This window comes from Aythya ferina (assembly GCF_964211825.1).
Source record: "Aythya ferina genome assembly, chromosome: Z".
Classification (NCBI taxonomy): Eukaryota; Metazoa; Chordata; class Aves; order Anseriformes; family Anatidae; genus Aythya; species Aythya ferina.
This window is the reverse complement of record NC_140299.1, coordinates 10,176,593-10,195,680: the sequence shown is the minus strand read 5'-3', so window position 1 is coordinate 10,195,680 and position 19,088 is coordinate 10,176,593. Positions and strand designations below refer to the sequence as shown.

Genomic DNA, 19,088 nt, shown 5'->3' with positions numbered 1-19,088 from the left:
CTCTCTGGTTTTCATCACAGTAAGGGAAATAGCGAGACACCTTTACCCCAGACTATCACATTAGAAGGTGCTGGTACACAAGGGTAGATGTGATGTTCAGACTCAAAGAGGTATAAAAACAATTAACCATGACCAAAAAGTATTTCACAGTACCTTCTCTGCCTATTGACTCACACCACCATGGCACTGAGTGAAGTCTTTTGGACTAGATTATATTTTTAGTATCTTCCACACACAGTGGTATTGTGTTACCCATGCAAGCAATTACTACAGGAAAAGCAATGAAGTGACTGATAAATGGTCTTCTTACTTTATAAAACAATGTTTAAATATGAAGAATAACATGAACCAATATGCAGGACATTCTGGGAAAGGAGGTTTTGGCATCAGCAAGAGAAAGAATTCATGGCTAAGGCTGCCATAGCAACATCGCCCCAGCACTTCGCATGCTGAAACATTGACTCTTCCTGGGAATATTACAGCATTTTTAAACACTTTAATTGCTGAAAGAATCTGAACAGCAAGGCTTGACAGAGATACGAACAGTTACAGCCAGCTTTGCTGACGTTACGACTTCTGGAGGTGAGCATGCAATTTACTAATTAACATGATTAGATTTAATTTTGGGATGGATCATAGCTAAACATGAAATTCATTGCTTGCTTCTGAGAATGAGTCTCTTTTCAAACCTTCTGATAATTAACAGAAACTAACTTTTGAGTCCTGGCATTGATTATTGGAATAAGAAGTTACAGGGCTAAGCAATCCTGTGCAAGGAACACCAGGACTGGAGAACAAAATGTACTCCAAAAAATGTGCTCACCTCGGGGCACTTCTGCTAAATGTAAGGTACACAAGGCACACATGGCACTTCACATTTCACAGTAGACTATGAAGGAAATATATCCATGCTATTGAAAAGATTGTCATTACAAAAGGATGAAAATGTTTTTTAAAAACAAAACAATGTGAGCAAAAAGCTACTTCACACTCCCTTGGCAATCCTTCCATAGTCCCTTCAGAGCCCCATTGCCTGCCAAATCTCAGGCTGCGTTCTTGTTCTGGTGCTGCAGCACAAGCTGCAAAACTGCCTAACTGCATCCCAGCCCTGCCCATAGGACTTTCTGAAATGTTCAAGCAGTTCCACTAACATGTTCCAGGTTTCATCTGTACCTCCAAACAGATTTGTTTCAATAAAACTGAGCAAAAATTGTGTCAAAACACTTCAATGCAGACATCCGTGAGAGCCAGCCTTCCTGCCTATCACGTTTTGGAAAAACACACTTGAATCCTTTCCAGAACAGCTTGATAGATGAGAAGAGGGAAGAGGACAAAAGGTCAGATTTGGCTAGTCAGTAACCCTCATGGTGGAAAAAACGATCTGGGGAATACAACATATTGGCTGAATGAATTACACAGGTCTGTACCTCTCCCATCACAGTTATTCCTTACCTTTTACGCAAAGCCATTAAAATGAGGCAAAAACACCTCTGAATAATATTTTGTTGTACCAGCATGTTATTGATGTAGCTACAAAGTGAAGGAACTGTACAAATCACTAAGTATGAGGGTAAAAACTCACTAAAGTGTTGCAAGCATGTTCACCAGCATGAAAAATTTTGTTGAGAAACAGCATGAAATTAAATTCATATAATTAGAGAGTGTCGCTGTGTAGGGGAGTAAACAGATAGCACGCCCTGCTTTAACTCCTTAATAACCACTACAAACACGGGAGACACCAAAAAACACAACAGTTAAGTGCCTCAGCTTTCTGTTAAATGGGGCTAATGTTGGTCTCCCTCCACTGGCATCACTTCTGTGAGCACGGATGGAGAAGGATGGAGATGTTTGTGCCTTTTCAGTGAAGCTGCCTTGGGAGCACTCCCAAGATCTCCGTGGCACCAGGCAGTGTTGCCATTCCTCGAGACAAGCTCGTTCCCTGTGGAGCCATATCCTTTTAGCACAGCTTTTTCTGCAAGCTAACAGTGGCAGTGGATGGCACAGTTGCAGTAACAAATGGGGTCTGTCATTACCTGGTGGCTGAGAAAGGAAGGCATCCAGAGACAGAATCAAAGAAAGAGGGGTTGTCTCCTAGTGCCTCTCTAGGTACAGGCTAGAAGCTGCCGACCACAAGAACTCACAGCTCACACATAGCCAGCAGCAAGCTAAGTCTAAGACACCTACCCCCAGTGTGCTGAAACCGTCCTGTGCTGAGAAAAAGGCAAAAAGGATAACTGAATGCTAAAAAAAAAATAAAATTATATATAGAGAGAAGAAATCACAGCTTCTTCTGTTGTTATTAAGTAAAGTTACTTCACTCCCTGGCAGAAAATATAAAACCTAAGCAGCCAGCTATCAGCAGTTTAAGAGCAAACTGAGAAGCAATTAAATTCAGTAGCCTCTGTTTCCAGAGCACTGATTAGGTTACATGAGGGGGTTTTGTACACAGCTGAATCAATCAGGGATCTCCAGTAAATGATTTACCCATGACAACCTAAAGTACTGTGATATAACCAGCTCTGACTGTTCCTTAAAACAGATTTCTTCCAAGTCAGGATCCTAAGGACCAAGTACTATATTGAACAGATGAGCCATGAGCAAGAAGCAACTTTTTGTTTAAAGGAAACAGCAGTGAGAACAAGCACAAGTACTGCAGCATGCTGACAAGTTGGCTGGTCTTGGGATCAGGACTGTACAAACATCTGCTAGGCTTTGGATTAAAGTTGCTGAATGTTAAGCTACCTCTAAGAGAACAGAGAGAGACAGAGCACTGTCAGTCCAAACCCAGTACTTCTGCTTTAAATGAGGTTTGTGTGCTCCATTATGAAAGCACTGAAGGATACTAAGAGCTCTGCCTCGACTAGCAGAAACAGAACATGCTGTACCTTTCCTCTACTTGTAATCCAATTTACAACCCAGTGCTGAAGCAATAGTTTGAACTCCCCAAGTGCTGCCATCTCTGACAGGAGCCACCGGGAAACATACGTTCCTTGGATTTTTCTCAAAACTCTGGTTACTCACTGTGGTCTGGAGCTGGTTTTCCAGGGAATGGTGCCTCAGTTAACAGGGCCAGCCAGGTGGGGGAATGACAGGCAGCACTCACCAACCCAAGGTGATGAATTAAGAGATGCAACTTCTGTTGTCAGGGCAGAGCTAACATAGCTGTAGTACAGGCTGATGCTATGTGATCTTGCTCACTGTTTCTGACCTTTCCTGCACTTCTTTAGAGCAGACACTCGGCAGCTTTCAGAGAGGCTGGGAAGAGGTAACGTAGGCAGCTGATAGAACAATTAGGCTTTTCCAGCTCATGCTGCTAAACTGCAGCGCTCTTCAACTAAAATTCTCCTGGGCTAAAACTGAAGCTTTACTTCTATAAGCTTTCTCCTTTTCATCTTGAGGGCAGAAGACCTTAGCATTCTGTATTGGGTCTTGATGTTTATCCCCCAAAGACTCTCTCCATTAGCAAAAGAAAGCTGCCTGTATAAAAGGAATGAAAACTGAAAAGATATCTGAAACAGCCACGCCATCTGCTCTGATTCATGAGCTTGTACAGCATCCTCATTGCTTCTTCATGCCAGTCATTTCATCTCATCAGCTCGCAACCTTCTCAGCACAGGAAATCAAGCCAATGACAAATACTCTGGGTTAAAAGCAAGCCTGTTTTAAGTGACATTTAAGGCAGAATCAAACCAGTAATTTAATTACTCTGAAGCTATTTGCTCTTCAAGTGATCAAACTTATATTATCCCAAAATTCCCTTCCCTTTAACTCCTCTTCACACAGTGATTTTGATGTCAAATTCCAGCTGAGAAACAAACCCTCCTAACAGAGAAGTGTGAGAAGTAAACAGACAACCTCAATTGTACCAGCAATAGGACATCTACAATTAGTGTCTAATGGGTGAAGACAAAAACTAAGAAATAGAGCACACAAATGAACTTACTAAGAGTGGATTGTCTTTTCAAAGCATGTGTTTAAATCCAGTAAGCTTCAAATGGAGCTATTGTATTACCAAAGTAAACACATGCACACAGCCCACTCAAAATAAAGAACAACCCTGCTTGTTTGCTGCCTACTTGCAGTTTATACCCAGCCACTTCATTTGTTCCAGTCATTCACTTACCTTTCTGCTTCAAAATAAAATGTTTAAATGTAAAGGAAATACATAGAATAGAAACTACAGAATACAATAGCTTGGTTTCATAGAAAAGACAAGTCCCGAAGGAGTCCTAATCTTGTTAAAGGTTCACCCGATAATGAACTTTCACTGTGGAGATTATCAACACATTGTTGGTGTCCCATCTCAGGTATCGGGGAAAGCAATGTAAAAAGGCACCGAGAGTATCCTGTTCCACAGCAGCACTACGATGAGAAACCATGCAAAGTAGAAGGCATGTTTCGAAGAAAAAAAAAAATAGAAAAAAAAAAAAAAGCAAACAGTTTCTAAAAATCCAAAAAGCAAAAACCAGTAGAAGCCAGTGAATGTAAAAGCCAAAAATGCAGAAATCCTGTCAGCTTCAAGGAGTATCCCTCAACAGAAATTCTTTAATTCATCAACACAATGCATCTTTTCCCTTTCCCAGGCAGTACCAAGTACAGTAAAAACTTCATCTCTGTCTTCAGTTGTGACTCAACAGAAAATATTGTACTTCAGAGGCAGAGAGAAAGCTGTGCAGCTATTGCTACTTTACTCCTCCTCGTCAGCTGCTTACTGCCTAGCTCCTCACACGCAGCCTCCCCGCTTCGCTCACACACCAACACTCCTTGCCTTGAAATGATTCTCCACTTTATTATCCATTCAGAAGGAAATACGAACTGATAGAGCCAATCTGACTAAAGACAAAGCGCGCTCCTTTGGCATTACGAGAGCAGGCAACAGAGCACAGCGAGGCGATCTGTGCTGGAAAAGCGCTCTGTCTGACTCCTGGCATCCTGCAGGACTGCGGAGCAGGGGGCTGGCAGAAAAGCCCAGGACAACATAATTAACCAGTTCCAAGAAGATTCTTTGCCCGATGCAGATATGTATGTCTATTTTTGCATCTCCTGTTCACCCCAGACTAACCCACAAGGTTCAGCAATGCCCTCACTCAGACGGATCCTGTCTGGTTTTCAAGGAAGACTAGTGCCAGCCCTGCCACCAGTGTGGGGGATTGAACACCCGGTGATCTTGCATTTCCCAAAAATGTAAGTCACATTGTTACATAAAGAATGACTGCAGAAATGCTGTGCACAGAATCGCATCCACTCACGTTGTACTGACACTTCTTCCCTAGGAAGTGAGCAGCAGCAGGCACTGATCCCATAAGAAGTGCTTAATTAAGAAGTGCTTATTTGCCCCACAAGCTGTCCCAAAGGCATCCAACGCACCACTGCTAAAAAAAAATCTTCCTGGCCAGTTGGTCCACACTCACATCCCCCTTCTGACAAATGCTCCCTGCATCCTGTCAGTAGGTCCCCCTTCTTTGTGTACCCAACACAAGCACCTCCTTCCCAAATGCTGTTTCTCTCCTGTGCCTTTCGCACCGAAGGCGCTATAAGGGAGCTGCGTGCATTTCCTGCTTTGATCGAGGACAAATCCCCGCATCTTTCAAAACAAAGTCTTTTTGCAGTGTGGGGTAGGATTCTGAAGAGGCCTCTATGACTTAGCTGTGGAAATGCCACTATCTTCCCATCTGCTCAAATACCTCCCACCTCCTTGTGAGCCAGCCGTGCTTAAAATGAGACTTGTTCCTCTCCATCACGCACCAGATCTCTTACCTATGCCAATACCAACTTTCATTCACCATTTCCTCTTACAAGCATCACTGTGCTCCAAGCCTTGCCCTCACCGCGTGGGATATTCTCACGGCATCTGGAAGAATCAGCTGACAACAGCCAGGCTGGTGTCTCCATCTGCTTATTTATCTGATGGACACAAGCACAAGTTTTGCACACAGGCAGACTAACGCCACGGTGCGCAATACTTGGGTCTTAACAGCAACAGCAATGAACCTTGCTAAATGCCCTTCTGCATTTTCCAGGTGTAGACACAGCACTGCCCCTTGCAGCCAGGCACAGACACCAAGTCACCGACCTCATTTCAGAGCCCGCGTGAGGCTGGAGTTCACTGATATCCTCTATCCCCCAGAGAATCCTCCCTTTTTTTGCTCTTTCCCTTGCTGCAAGGCCAGGGACCACAGGTCAGAGTTTCAGAGGTGCTTTAGCTTTAAATGCCTTTAAGAGCCTGACCCCAAGGTTCTCATTATATGCTTGCACCCCGCCAGGATAAGGCTCTTACCCAACCAAGGGCACTGAGTTCCAAAAGAAATGATTGCTACTAAACACACCAATTACAGCACTTCAGCTCAGAGCTGAAGCTCCATATCAAATGCATCCACATAATGATGAAGACTGCCCAAGTGAGAAAATAAAAATGCAATTCAGGATTTGCGTGGCACTTAATATCTTCAAACCGCTGCACATAAGACAAAAAAAAAAAAAAAAAAAAAAAAAGGACTTTTCAGGGGTCTCATTTGCACTAATAGTTTTTTTAAAAAAAATAAAGTCAGACAACACTCAGTTAACATTGGCATTAACTGTCTATAGCACCTGGATTACCCATTGCATAGCATCGTAGGCTTTCATTTGCCCTACTTTTTCCAATGATCTGACTACAAGCAGAGCCATTGTCACACTGCCATCGCTGCCCCTTTGTATCTCTTCTTTCCATGGTCTTTGCCTGTCCCTGCAGTCATCGATGCACTAGCACATCCAAGTCAAAAATGCACTGGGGCCAAACACAAACCTCCACCCATCGCTCGAGACCCTGAAAGCCTGTGCAGATTTCCAAGCACTACCACAGAAAACCCCAATACTCCCATGAATGCCTTTTAGGAACAGGTCCAGACAAATAACATGAAAAGAGTGAGCAAGTTTCAGTAGACAAAGAGACAGGAGACATCATTAATAGAGGTCATGAGCAATGAAGTGTTGGAAAATGTCACGGTCCTCCCCATGCCTCACAAGGAGAGGAGGAGAATGAGGCTATGAACAGACAAAATACAGGTGGCTCTCGGCAGCTAGGAAGATAGTACCTTTCAAACATTTAAAATCTCTTACCTAACACAAAGGAGATTGACACAGGTGCTGTTTGTCAGGAATGCTTCATTTATGGAAATAGCAAAGATAATTTGCAATTAGGACACGAATCACGTCTAATGAAAAGCCAATGAGAAAGTGTGCTTTACCTTAAGGCTCAGAGCACTGAGTTATTTGCCTTCTACAAGAGAAATAAACTTCCACTTAAAAATTTAAATACTTCGTACCGTGATTTTTTAATTCGCCAACAGATTTTAATTTTAGGTTGAGCCAGCAGGGAGTTATTAAAACTGATAAAACCAGGCTCAGCTATATAGGCCAAATGCTTTGATGTCTGCGAGGTATACATTACCCTTTCTTCTTTTTTAATCCTCGTTATCTTTCTATTTGATTCTAACTTCCTGTAAAGTACTGAATTACTGATAAAATTGTGTAAGTAAGCAATTCCTCCACAAGCACGAGTGGATTAACCAAAGAAAAAAGAGGACACTTCAAGCACAGGTCCTGCTCCTCCCTCTCCTACACACTCACACCCCTTTCTCCCTGCAGGAAAACAAGCAAGAACACTTGGAGTGCCCTGGCTCCTAAGGAAATACAAAACTGGGGGAACAAAGTAAATTAACTGATAAGATATTACATAAAGAGAAGAAACAGAGAAGAATGAAAAATCAATGGAGACAGCCTGAATGGAACAGCAGGGATAAATTCTGCCCAACTCACACTCAGGTTTAATTCATCTCACAAATGGACTCAGACATCTCTGACCCAAGAGCTCTCTAAAATAAATTATTTTCCTCCCATTGAAGCAAACAAAAAGAACCATCTGTCCCAAATGAAACTGCTTCTTGCATCTCCCTGAAGACAGAGTTTTCAGTAAGGTAGTTTGGGTTCAGAGCTGCATTGGCCCTTAGAAGTTCAAATACACAGTGTAATATCTATCATCAATTGATTCTGCAGTGAAAACATGCTATTTATTATCTTCTTCAAAGCCACACAAAGATCAAAATCAATCTGCAGTCTAAAGACTGAAGTGCTAATGAAAAAGCAGCGACTTTCTGCTGTTTGACAGCCATCCCCAGTGAATACCCTGCTTTGAGGAGCTGTGCATCACCACAACATAAGCAGTGCTGCTCAGACCGTAGGCTGGAGGAGATGGTATATTCCAAGGCATTTAAAGCTATCATGTCAATGCCATTTCTCTCATTACAGCCACCTGACAGATCCAGACCACATTCATCCAACATTCATCCATTTAGGACGTTGCCTTCAGACAAAAGAACAAGTTTGTTCAAGTAAGGTGTTGCACAAAGCACAGATTCTTTCTTTTCCTCCTAGGAAAGAGGGGAGGTAAGGTGCAAAAGCAACCTGCAAGCTTGGGAGGAAACAGAGGCACAGGTTCCACCTACAGTACAGAACATCCCAGAAACTGTTACTGGCCAGAGATTAGCCCTCAACCACCTGAAGAAAAAGGAAGGGCACGTGTTCTTCCTCAAAGCCCCCAGAATTCCCCCTTTTTAAAAAGGGTTTTTCTTCCATAAAAGAAGGTGAATTATTTGCTTTACAGAAAGACAAAAAGAGTAGCACTGGTACATTAAAAAACTGCTGAAGATCAGATGTACCGGGCCTGTTTACCTTCCAAGGACAGGCAATGCAAGTCCATCTGCTGTAAACAGGTGAGCCCAAATCACTGACTGACTTGTTAACTTTGTACTAAAGAGGACAATACTCCATGTGACAACATTGATTTGAATGTAAGGATGTCTGCTCAACCCTGGGAATGATGAAGGATATTTCCAAGGCTAAGCACAGAGCAAGATTCAAGGAGTGAGATTTTTGTAAGGTAAATGAAAAACCTGGAGTTAAAATAGCACTAATGCTTTTGCAGGGTGATGAATCCTCATGCTCCTCACTTTAGGCCAATCTTTACCACGCAGGGATTGAGAGGAGACCTCAGAGCTGCCTGCAAGGAGTCCTCCCACCTCCTTCCTCTGAGGCTGCTGCTGCCACACCAAAAACTGCTCTGAGAATTTACACACTCTTGGCTTTTGGGAAACAAAGCCAAAAGCTATCAGCTCTGAAACCCAGTGCTTCACAAAAAAAAAAAAAAAAAAAAAAAAAAAAAAAAAAAAAAAAAAAAAAAAAAGCTGTTTTATTCTCATCCAATAGGTTCCAGGCACCCCAGGGCACAAACCAGCCTTATTTCCCAGACACCACGCTCCTTGCAGGAGCTGCTGCTCAGACACTAGCACCCCACTCATCACAGCCCACACCAGCCTTCAGAGTCAGATTATAAAAGCAAAGCTGATCCAGGTGGCAGGCTCAGGTTAACATCTTGTCTCCTTGTGCCCCAGCAACGACAGATACTAAAAGCTTTCTTAAATGTTCTCCTGAAAACAAACAAATGCCTCCAGGGCTCTTGTCCCGGGTTTTGGCTGCCCACCCATAAGTGATGAAGCTTTTCTCAAGCTGAATTGTCACTCTCCATTTTTAATCAAAAAGTAGAAGCAGAAGATGGATTCACAGCAAATCTTCCACATTACCTTCTACTATCTAGCTGACTCGAAAATTTTACCAACTAGCTGCTCCCATTCCAGAAGCAACAATTAAACTTGCTTTTAAATCAGTCAGCCTTAATATCTCAGGTCAACAGGCAGTGAGGAAGCATTTATAGCAGAGAAAACTCTCCCTCTGCTGCTTCCTCCTTCAAATTACATCTCTCTTCCTCCTAATGGCATCCATAACATAAGGATTTGATACTCATGAAATTGGAAAATTACAATCAATGCCTTAATTGCATACCTAATTAAATAATCAACATCACTAAAAAGCACAGGCATCTGAGCTCAGACGTGCTGGAGGTGGAAAAACCTGGAATTATACTCTGAGCTGTAATTGCTTTTTTGATCAAGAAACCTGGGAAGGAAAAGTTGCAGATAATTTGAAATATAGACCTCAGGTAAACATAACAGACTTCAGACATGAACCAGCTGGGGCACAGAAAAGGGATGTAAACCAGTCAACATTTATATCGTAAATGCAGATAAAGACACAACAGGTTTAATGTGCAACAGTGGAAAGCTAGGTTAGACATCTGGAAAAGCTTTTAATCGTAAGCAAGCAGAGATTGTCTAGGGAAGCTACAAAATCTCCAGCCCAGAAGCTTTTAACAAGCAGGAGCACATGCACTTTTCAGGGATGCTTTAGAGGAAAATGGATGGTCTAATTAATCTCCTCATGTACTGACCAGGTCTGATGTTTATTGCTCATTACTTACATCATTCCACAACTTGTCTCAGGTAGAAAATTACACAGTAATACACATAACAGCTAGCAGACACCTGTGTCCTAACTTTGCATGTCACCTTGGCAGGCTATTTAAAGACCCTGGTGTCAGCTGATCACTATCACCCTTTTGGGAGCAGTGACAGAAGAGGAAGGTGTGTTATTCCCCACAGATGGTCTGCGTGACAACCCAGCTGCCCACCGCATTGCAGCTCAGTTCAAACACTGCAGAGCCCTGCAAAACCCTGCCTGAGCTTGACAGTGAAAAGAGGGAAGTGGCCTCAGACAAAACAACTTGTGCATTCTGCAAAATGTAGGTCCAAAACATAAGGATTTGGCTACTGGAATTCAGATCTTTCTCTGCAGTAAACATTGCAGCCAACACCTCCAGCACCCAATTCTTTTTCAGGATCCAGACATCCTCTTTTCATCCAGCCTAAATCAGCACTGTCAGGACATGATACTCTGCCCATCTCCTACTGCATGCCCTCAGGACAAAGTAGTTGTGTATCCCTCAAATTGCTCAGAGTTGATTTTCTTGCTCTGGATAAAGGTTCCACTATTACAAAGGGCTGAAAAAAGCACTTATTTTTTCTTCCCACATTATTTCAGGATCCAGATTTTTATTATTACTTTATTTTGCTATACACAACGTTATCCTACAGGGTAGCACTTTGTGTGTATTTAAAAGACTATTCCTTCTCCGGTTGGAGGTAAAGCCCTTTCTCAGCAAGAAGAGAGGGTGTCCTACTGCTCTCTGAGCACGAAACTCTTTGTTTCCTTTGCATTGCTCAGTGCATGACCATAGGTATTATTTATTGCATTGTAGCTATGTCCTACAATAACAACCACTGTTACATGCAGTGGCTTAAGGAGCATTCACTGCACACATCACCATATTATTCAAGTAATTTAAACATTTGGTGTTTTCATATTATTTCTGTCAAGTTTACAAGTCCCCACTGCAAGTAAAGAATGAGGACATCATCCGGTCAAGACCTGTGCCATTTGGACAGCCACCTCAAGATACCCAAAGCCAGATTTTTCAGATTACTTAAATTTGGAACCCCTCAAATACTATGGAGCCTGGCTTACAGCTACTTCAGTTATTGCTGTGATGTCTCATTTCCAGCATCTTAAGTCAAATAACCAGAAATCAAGCAATGGGTCACAGGGAGAAGCAGTAGGAAAACCCTCCTCCAAGGCCACCATAACATGGCTTGTTCAGCCTCACATAACAACGGTCTGGCAGAAGAATAATAACTAGTAACACAGAGAAATAACCAGCTACCTCTGCTGACACAGATTGCTTTCTCTACCTGCACTTTCTCCCTCATTTGCTACAGATGTACCAACTTTCAGTAAGCATGGAATAAAGCTTTTCACTACACCACCTTCGCCTTAATGACTGCTGGCTAAAATAATATTCCTTTCTCTCTAGGTAGGAATAATTTTGTACATTTATATTCCCCGCAGAAGACAGCAGTTGATTAATGAACCAAAATGCTCCATAAATACTTGTTATGAACCACATATATGCCTCAGTCAGTCTCTAAGGACACTGTTAGTGTGTGCACTGAACAAGAAAAAGGGACACTGTCACACTGGCTCTGACAAAGCTGACCCCAGCAATCACACTGGTATTAATAAGCCCAGACACAGCTTTCACACCTCCAGTAAAGGCATTTGACAGGTTCTACAAAGTGGAATGTTGGTCTAGAAACCCAGTCATGAGAAAGGGGAAGAAATTCAGTGCAAAAAAAGTGAAAATAACTGGATTTAGCAAGCCTCTGCAAGGGGATAAAAACTGCACCACAAGCCAGGTTTAGGTCAGCTATGTAAAGCAAAGTTAAATGACTGAGCAGCCAATTAACCACTTTGTCAAGTCTGTGATGGGAGGGACAACCACATTTTGACCAAAACACACCCAAATCCTGAGCAGAGGGGATAGGGGGAGCATTCCTGTAGCTGACTCTGCTCTGTCTCAGACAACTGAAGCCACACCACCTCCACTGGAGCCAAAGAGAAGCAGATTCAAACACAGGATGAGAAAAGGATGATTCCAGTAGCTGTACATAGTTTTATATTAACTAGTTATTACTACTGTCAGCTAAAAATAGAGTGACTTAATTAGAATGAGCAACATGTATCCATGTCACACAAATATAAAGACGCTGTACTTGCTTTAAATTATGTTTCCTAAAACAAGGCATAACAAAATTCAGAGTGAATACGCCAGACAATCTATAGATGTGTGTAGACAAAACTGGATCCTTCACGTACCCTGTTTTTGAGATATCACGAAAACACATGCATGCATTTCAACCTGCTATACTAACACGATATGCTGAATAAAAATAGAAAAAATTTAAATAATTTGCAGCAAAATTTAGCATTCTCAGTTTCTCAACAACAGTGTCTCAAAATGTGTGTGCTATCTTAAAAGACAAGGTGAATATTGACTCATTAACAAAAATAAAAAACAGATGGAAACATGGCTAAAATAAAACTGATCTTTTACATAAAGTAATCTCTATTTTGGTTACATACACGAATAAGTGAATTATACTTATAGCAATGCCCAAGGTGCATCTAAATAGATAAATCAGCTCACGGTTAAATCTGAATTCCCTTCTAGCTGGATAGCTCTATTATTTCCTTTTTAGTTTGTATTGCAGACTTAATGTTGCCTTAATATTCTCTGCTGCTTTTCAGGCTCTCCTAAAAAAGATAATTTCCTTGTGTTAGCTTTTAGAAACTTTTAATGAGTATGCGTTCAATTGCAATTTACTCTCTAAATAAGCAACTGAAATCTCATGGGAAATTTTTTAAATCTCTTTAAGAACAAAACTGTTTATACACTACACCATATTTTCTGAAACTGTTACAACTTGATCATTTGTCAGAAAACAAAATTATAGCTCTGGCAGGTTCATTACCAAGCATGAATCACTGATACACACCGTTCTTCGAGAAACCCCTCACGCTGTCTTGGATCCTTAATGTTTTCTGCACAAGTGTATCGAAAAGTCACCATCCAAGAGGGACTGCAATATGATTTTGGCAATTTTACTTCAGTATCTACGTAGCAAATACCTCTCCCACACACCTCTGGTTGTGCTCCGAAGCCCACAGGGTCCTGCAAAACAGCAGAGCTCGGCAGCAAAGGCAGGCAGGTGGGCAGTGTGAATACAGGGAGGTCACACTACAAAAAACAGTTACGGAGGCTGCGGTTCCACGGACATTTCTCACAGCCTACTTAGAGGCTTCCTAGATGATGAATTCCCATTCTTTGCTCCCACAGGCGACTGTCATATAATAGCTTTCATAAACAGACCCATTTTTAGATTAATTAGAAACAGAAAGGGCAAAGAAACCCATTTGGAAGCTGTTCACTAACAATTAGAAATATCACTTTCTGATTTCTAGCCTGGGTTTGTTCATAACCAGCTTATACCCTTCTGTTCTTGCACTAACATTAACCTTTAGCTTAAATAGCTGCAAAACTTGCCAATATTTACTCCCCTGCTCTATTAGTACATGGCGGCAACATCTGCTCTAAGCTTCCAGTCTGCTCAGCTAACTGAGCCGTACTTGCCTGGCCTCAGCTCACATCCTCAGCATCTCCCCTCCGAGGACTGCCCCAGTGTCCCCTCTCCCACGGCTTATCCAAATCATTTGCTGGTTTCCTGTGTGGCATCATCTTAGAAATAGTATGGAAATAGAACCACAGCATGGTTTGGGTTGTAAGGGACCAGAAAGACCCCCTAATTCCAACCTCCTGCCATGGGCAGGGACACCGCCCACCACACCAGGTTGCTCAAAACCCATCCAGCCTAGCCTTGAGCACTGCCAGGGACGTCAAAGTCCCACTCCACAAAGTCATAATTTGTTCAGACTCTGAACAATAAGCAAACAGCAGACACTTTGCTGGTGGCCGTGACACAGCCTAAAAAGTCTGTTTGCATGCTAAGAGTCCTGGATGCAGAGAAAGTTCTCATATCATCTGGAAAACTACTTTCCAATGGACTGAAATTATTTGCTGTATCACAAGACCTTCAAGCAGCCTGAATTCAGTAAATCATTGACATTAAAATGTGCAAACATTTTTTTTTTTAAAAGATACTCCATTTTATATACTACTTAACACCAGAATTGGAATCCTGCTGCCTTCAGGCATAACACTAAGAATTACACACAGCATTCTGACCTCCAGATGCCATTTTTTTTACAATACAAAGGAAAAAGAAAAGCAGTCATTTACTTAAATCCAGATGCAGAGCACTAGACAATGCCAATCACAACAGCCCTTACACAACTCCAAAAATCAGCTCAGAAGCATGCAGAGCAACCCTGCTCTGCATCTAAACAAGTTGTATAACCACACAGGTTGGAAAACAAGACAGAAGTGAAAGGAAAACTACAACGAAATGGTCATGTACTAAACCCATCTTCTGTTCTACTTCCTTTTTCTATGGAGTTATGATACTATTCAAAACATTTGCTAATATTGCACTAATAATGTTTCACTTAAGATGTGCTCAGACAGTGCTGTTCAGCTCATCCCCTCCCCAAGTCCTCTGCTTTGTAAGCCAAAGCACACTGCTATGTCTCCAGAGCAGCATTTCTTGTACAGATTGTCTCAGTAATACACAACACTGGGAAATATCCCCTCCGCCCACGCAGAGCCTTAAAAATAAGAGTGTGAAGTCTGGCTCTCCCAACAGCCAATGCTATTTTTAAGAGCTGCGTATGTGGCAGGTAGGAGTCTCCCCACCCACCTCTCCCATTGCACCCCTATTCTGAGCAGGAGGAACTGACTTACTCCAATGCTAGATCTATCTCAATTTCCACTTAGCACCACGTGCAAGTGCACGTGGAGGTGGTCAGGACACGGTAGGTTTCCATGCCACACTCCACAGCAGATACAAACCCTCCTCAACAAAGCATGCTGCTGCAATTCCTTCTGCCATTACATGCCCAAAGCAAAGCACAAAGAAGGGGATTTTGCATAAGATGGCAATGGCTGCCTCAGTTCTAACACTTTTAGTACTTTTCTACTGATGATGATATACTGTTAAGAGGACTTGGTCTGCTCTCCAAACAGATTTGGGTTCCAATTATTCCTCAAAGCTTCACACAACTGCCGCAGCAAGTCCTGGGAAAGTATATGGACAAGGTATTTGAAGAAGTATTGATACAAACATGAACAGCAGCAGGGAGGGGAAAAACATTTACCATAGTTCATCCCAGTTCTGAGGTGCTTTGTGCACATTGGATAGTTTCTTCAGTCTACAACACACAAGCCACTTCTGCAGACAAACACAGAAATTGCTGTGACCAGGTTGAGAGAAATGATAAAGACAAAAAGGCAGCATTTCTGTGCACACTGTTAATTGGGAACCTAGGAACAGTGTGAGACATAAGGTCATTTACCCACACTGCCACCCACATCTGACTCTCTGATCAGCAGCAGCACAATTCCAGTGGAAGGGAGGAAGGTGAAGAAGGAATCTTTTCCTCCAGAAAACATCAGCTCGTCAGAATCCAGCCCTGTTTCACAAGATCGTGATGAATGTCTAAGGGAGCATATCTCAGGTCTGAAATATCTAAACAGGGAAGGGAGAGGACGGAAGAGGCAATACCTAGATAAGAGCTGCAGCTTAGCAGTCAGTGCACTTTGTATAATGGGGAAAATCTAGGTTAAAATCTCTGTACTGGCCAGTTTAGGCCAGGAGCCAGTTGTTTCCCCCATTCCCGTATTCCAGATATATTCTAACTTAAGCTGATGGCTCCTCTGCAGAGGGGTTTCCCTTCCCAGGTCACATCCCAGTCAATCTCAAAAAGCCAGAACTAAAAAATCTAGCTCCTAAAAATGAAACAAACAAGCAAAAATACACAGAACTATCCCATGCAAAAGGCCCAGCCACTTCCGTCCAGCTTCACTCCAGAAGTCAGTCACTCATGACTGACTTTATTTTTGATTTATTTCAAATCAAAAAATGAGATCTACCAGCAAACTATTCATGTACATCCCAGTACTTGCATGTGTCAGTGTGACCTTACAAGTCACAGAACAGGACCATACAGTTCAACCACACCTGGTTACTCGAGCTTAACACGTAGTGACGGAACAAAGCGAGATGTGCCTGGCTGTGGAACATCCTGTGCTTGTAATCTATATCCTAGATGCTGCACAGACAGCCTTCCCTTTCTTGTTAAGGAAATCAATGGAATAGACATTGGAAAAGAAGTAAAATGCACTTCAATTCTCATTTAAAGACTTGATAATTATTTTGAGCTCTAGATGTGCAGAGTTTACAATATAAAACTAGAAAAGTGAAGCTATAGTCCCGAATAGTACTACAAATTAGGAAAAGAAACAACATGTCAGGATTTTTTGGCTTTGTATTTTTACCTTCTCATGGAGAGTATCCCCAGGTCTCATAAGCCCACGGGAGGCTTGCAATGGAAAAAGTAAAATAGTGTGCCAGGACAGGTAACTATGCACTCCTATCCACTCTTCAAACATCTGCTACAGCTTTAAGAAAGATTCCCAAGTTTGTGTTTGTTTTTTTTTTTCCCCCTGTAGCCAGCAACTGGGAACTTAGTTTTCACTGAAGGGGACAGATATCCCATGTGCCAGGGAATGCAGACCTTCAACACTGAAATTGGTTTTTAGCAGAAATGAATGGAATTGGAGCATTACTGCACTGATATGCTTACAGAAAATCACAGAAAATCTGGTTAGCAATCAAATAGGCTTCTAGCTGCTCTGGTCATCATGAAAAGCATTTCTGACCAGCATGTTGCTGCACAAGAGATGCATTCCTCTTAATTTTAGCATAGGTACTGTAAAAAGGGGAAAGCCTTCTGATTTCTCCCACTGGAGATAAGGTTATCGAAAATCTGCTGAAAATCACAACAGCTGCATTAATGATGGTACAAGACTATTTCCTTGTGTGTGCACACAAATGATGACAACTGCTATACCATAACATTTGATGTAAAGCATGGCAAAATGCTAGTAGGTCTCAGAGAATCTTGGTAATGATAAACATTTTAGCCCAAACAGATGTAGATATGCAAGTATCTTATCTGAGATGTTTGGAGATGAAAGAATGCTTCCCTCCCCTGAGCAGAGCACGTCAGCCAAACCTTCCCTCAAAGAGATGCAGCCACAAGACAGCAGACACAGGTTGTTCAAGTACCAGGGCATCTCCTCACACTAAAAGCTGCCTTGGAAAAGCCAATGAGGGGCTTTGGGGAATCCCACAAGACCTGCCAATTCGTGAAGTCAGAAGCCACCCGTAAGATCATGACACAACAAGGGAAGATGACAGCAGGTCTCCACTCCTTTTGTATTTAAATGCTTTATAAATAATTCTGGTTGCACTTTCCCTAAGAAAGCCACATACGCATTTTATAGATAAGGTATGCAGAAAGCATTTGCCACTGCAAGAACTGCCACCCAGCATCAGCCTGCACTACAGCTGGCAGCGACCCTCGCACTCATGCCTTACCAGCTCCTCTCTGGAGCAGGAACAGAGACCTCCTACGCACGAGGGTGCTCTCTAGAACCCCACCAGCCCTGATCCCGGAGACATTTGATCATCAACGTCGATATAGCTGAAAGCTAAAGATAACCTTTATAAATACCACAGGTTAAAAAAAAAAAGGAAGACGTCTAAGTGGAGATGTCGTTTCTCTGCATAAAGAGAAGTTTCTGGTAACTTTCTGAAAGAGTACATAGTGCTTCAGTTTGCTTCTTTGTCACTGTGTGGGAGGCTTTCAAAATGCTGAGCTTACTCATCTTCACGGGACTGATAAAAAGACACCTTGGCAACAAAGCTTAAGGGATGTGAAATGTCGAAAGTAAACTACTGCATGGACTGCACCGCTCCTGAGAGGCACAAAGGGTTTCTGGTGTCTTGGTGACTGGCTCAAAGCAGGTACATCCTCCATGAGCCACTGTGCAGTACCAGTTGTACTGCTTGGAGGGCCCACATTTATATGCAGGCAGTGAAGTCCAGAATGGACTCTTCAGGGCACCTCACATAAGAGGAGAACAGTTTGCAATAAAACCTTTCTTTGTCAAAATAAAAATAGGGCTTCGCACTTCAAAACCACTGATATGACATCCTCCCTGGACCAGGGCTTTTAAAAGTGAGACCAGTAATCCCCTGCTCTGGGTGCTCATCATATTCCAGAACGATGTCATGAACTACATCTGCCACCTCGGTATGTGATCTGGTTACACAGCCATCAACAAGAACAGACTATTGACATTTAACAGGCAACATCTGAGATTAAAATCAAAATAATTGGTCAAAATGGCATCTATAAAAAGAAAAGCCAAAGAGTGAACACTGCTACAATGACATTGGTTTTGAAACAAACAAAAAAAAAAAGCAAGTATACCGATGTATTTAACTTTCTGACATAAAAGAGAAAAGTGTTACAGAAGACTCTTTCCCCCAATACATAGAATCTGTTTAAGTGCATAAAATTCCAGGCCCCACACACTCTTGTAATACCTTTAAATGCTGAAAGATTTTCTTGAGATGCAATATGATAATTTCTCTGAATTTTTCCTTTTCTCCAGTGAGCCAGTTCTTCAGTATTATACAGAACTCAGTCAAATTTGTTTAAAAATCACCCAGCCACATCCCTAGCTGAGGGCTATTTCAGTTAAGGAGAGCTGCAAATTGAAAATGCAATAGCCATGT

At 42.1% G+C, this 19,088-nt stretch overlaps 1 protein-coding gene across 5 annotated transcripts in view; it reads right to left on the bottom strand.

Annotated features, from left to right (window-relative positions):
* UNC13B (unc-13 homolog B) overlaps window positions 1-19,088 on the bottom strand; it is a 213,361-nt gene that overhangs the window by 108,752 nt on the left and 85,521 nt on the right. For 2 of the 5 annotated variants that reach the window (XM_084503107.1, XM_084503108.1), the window contains exon 1: window positions 4,124-4,408. The exons of 2 other annotated variants lie outside the window; for them this stretch is intronic. The gene's annotated coding sequence lies outside the window, so the exon portion shown is untranslated. Of the gene's footprint in view, window positions 1-4,123; window positions 4,409-19,088 lie in introns of those variants that run through there. One more of the 5 variants, XM_084503109.1, reaches the window with a different exon arrangement.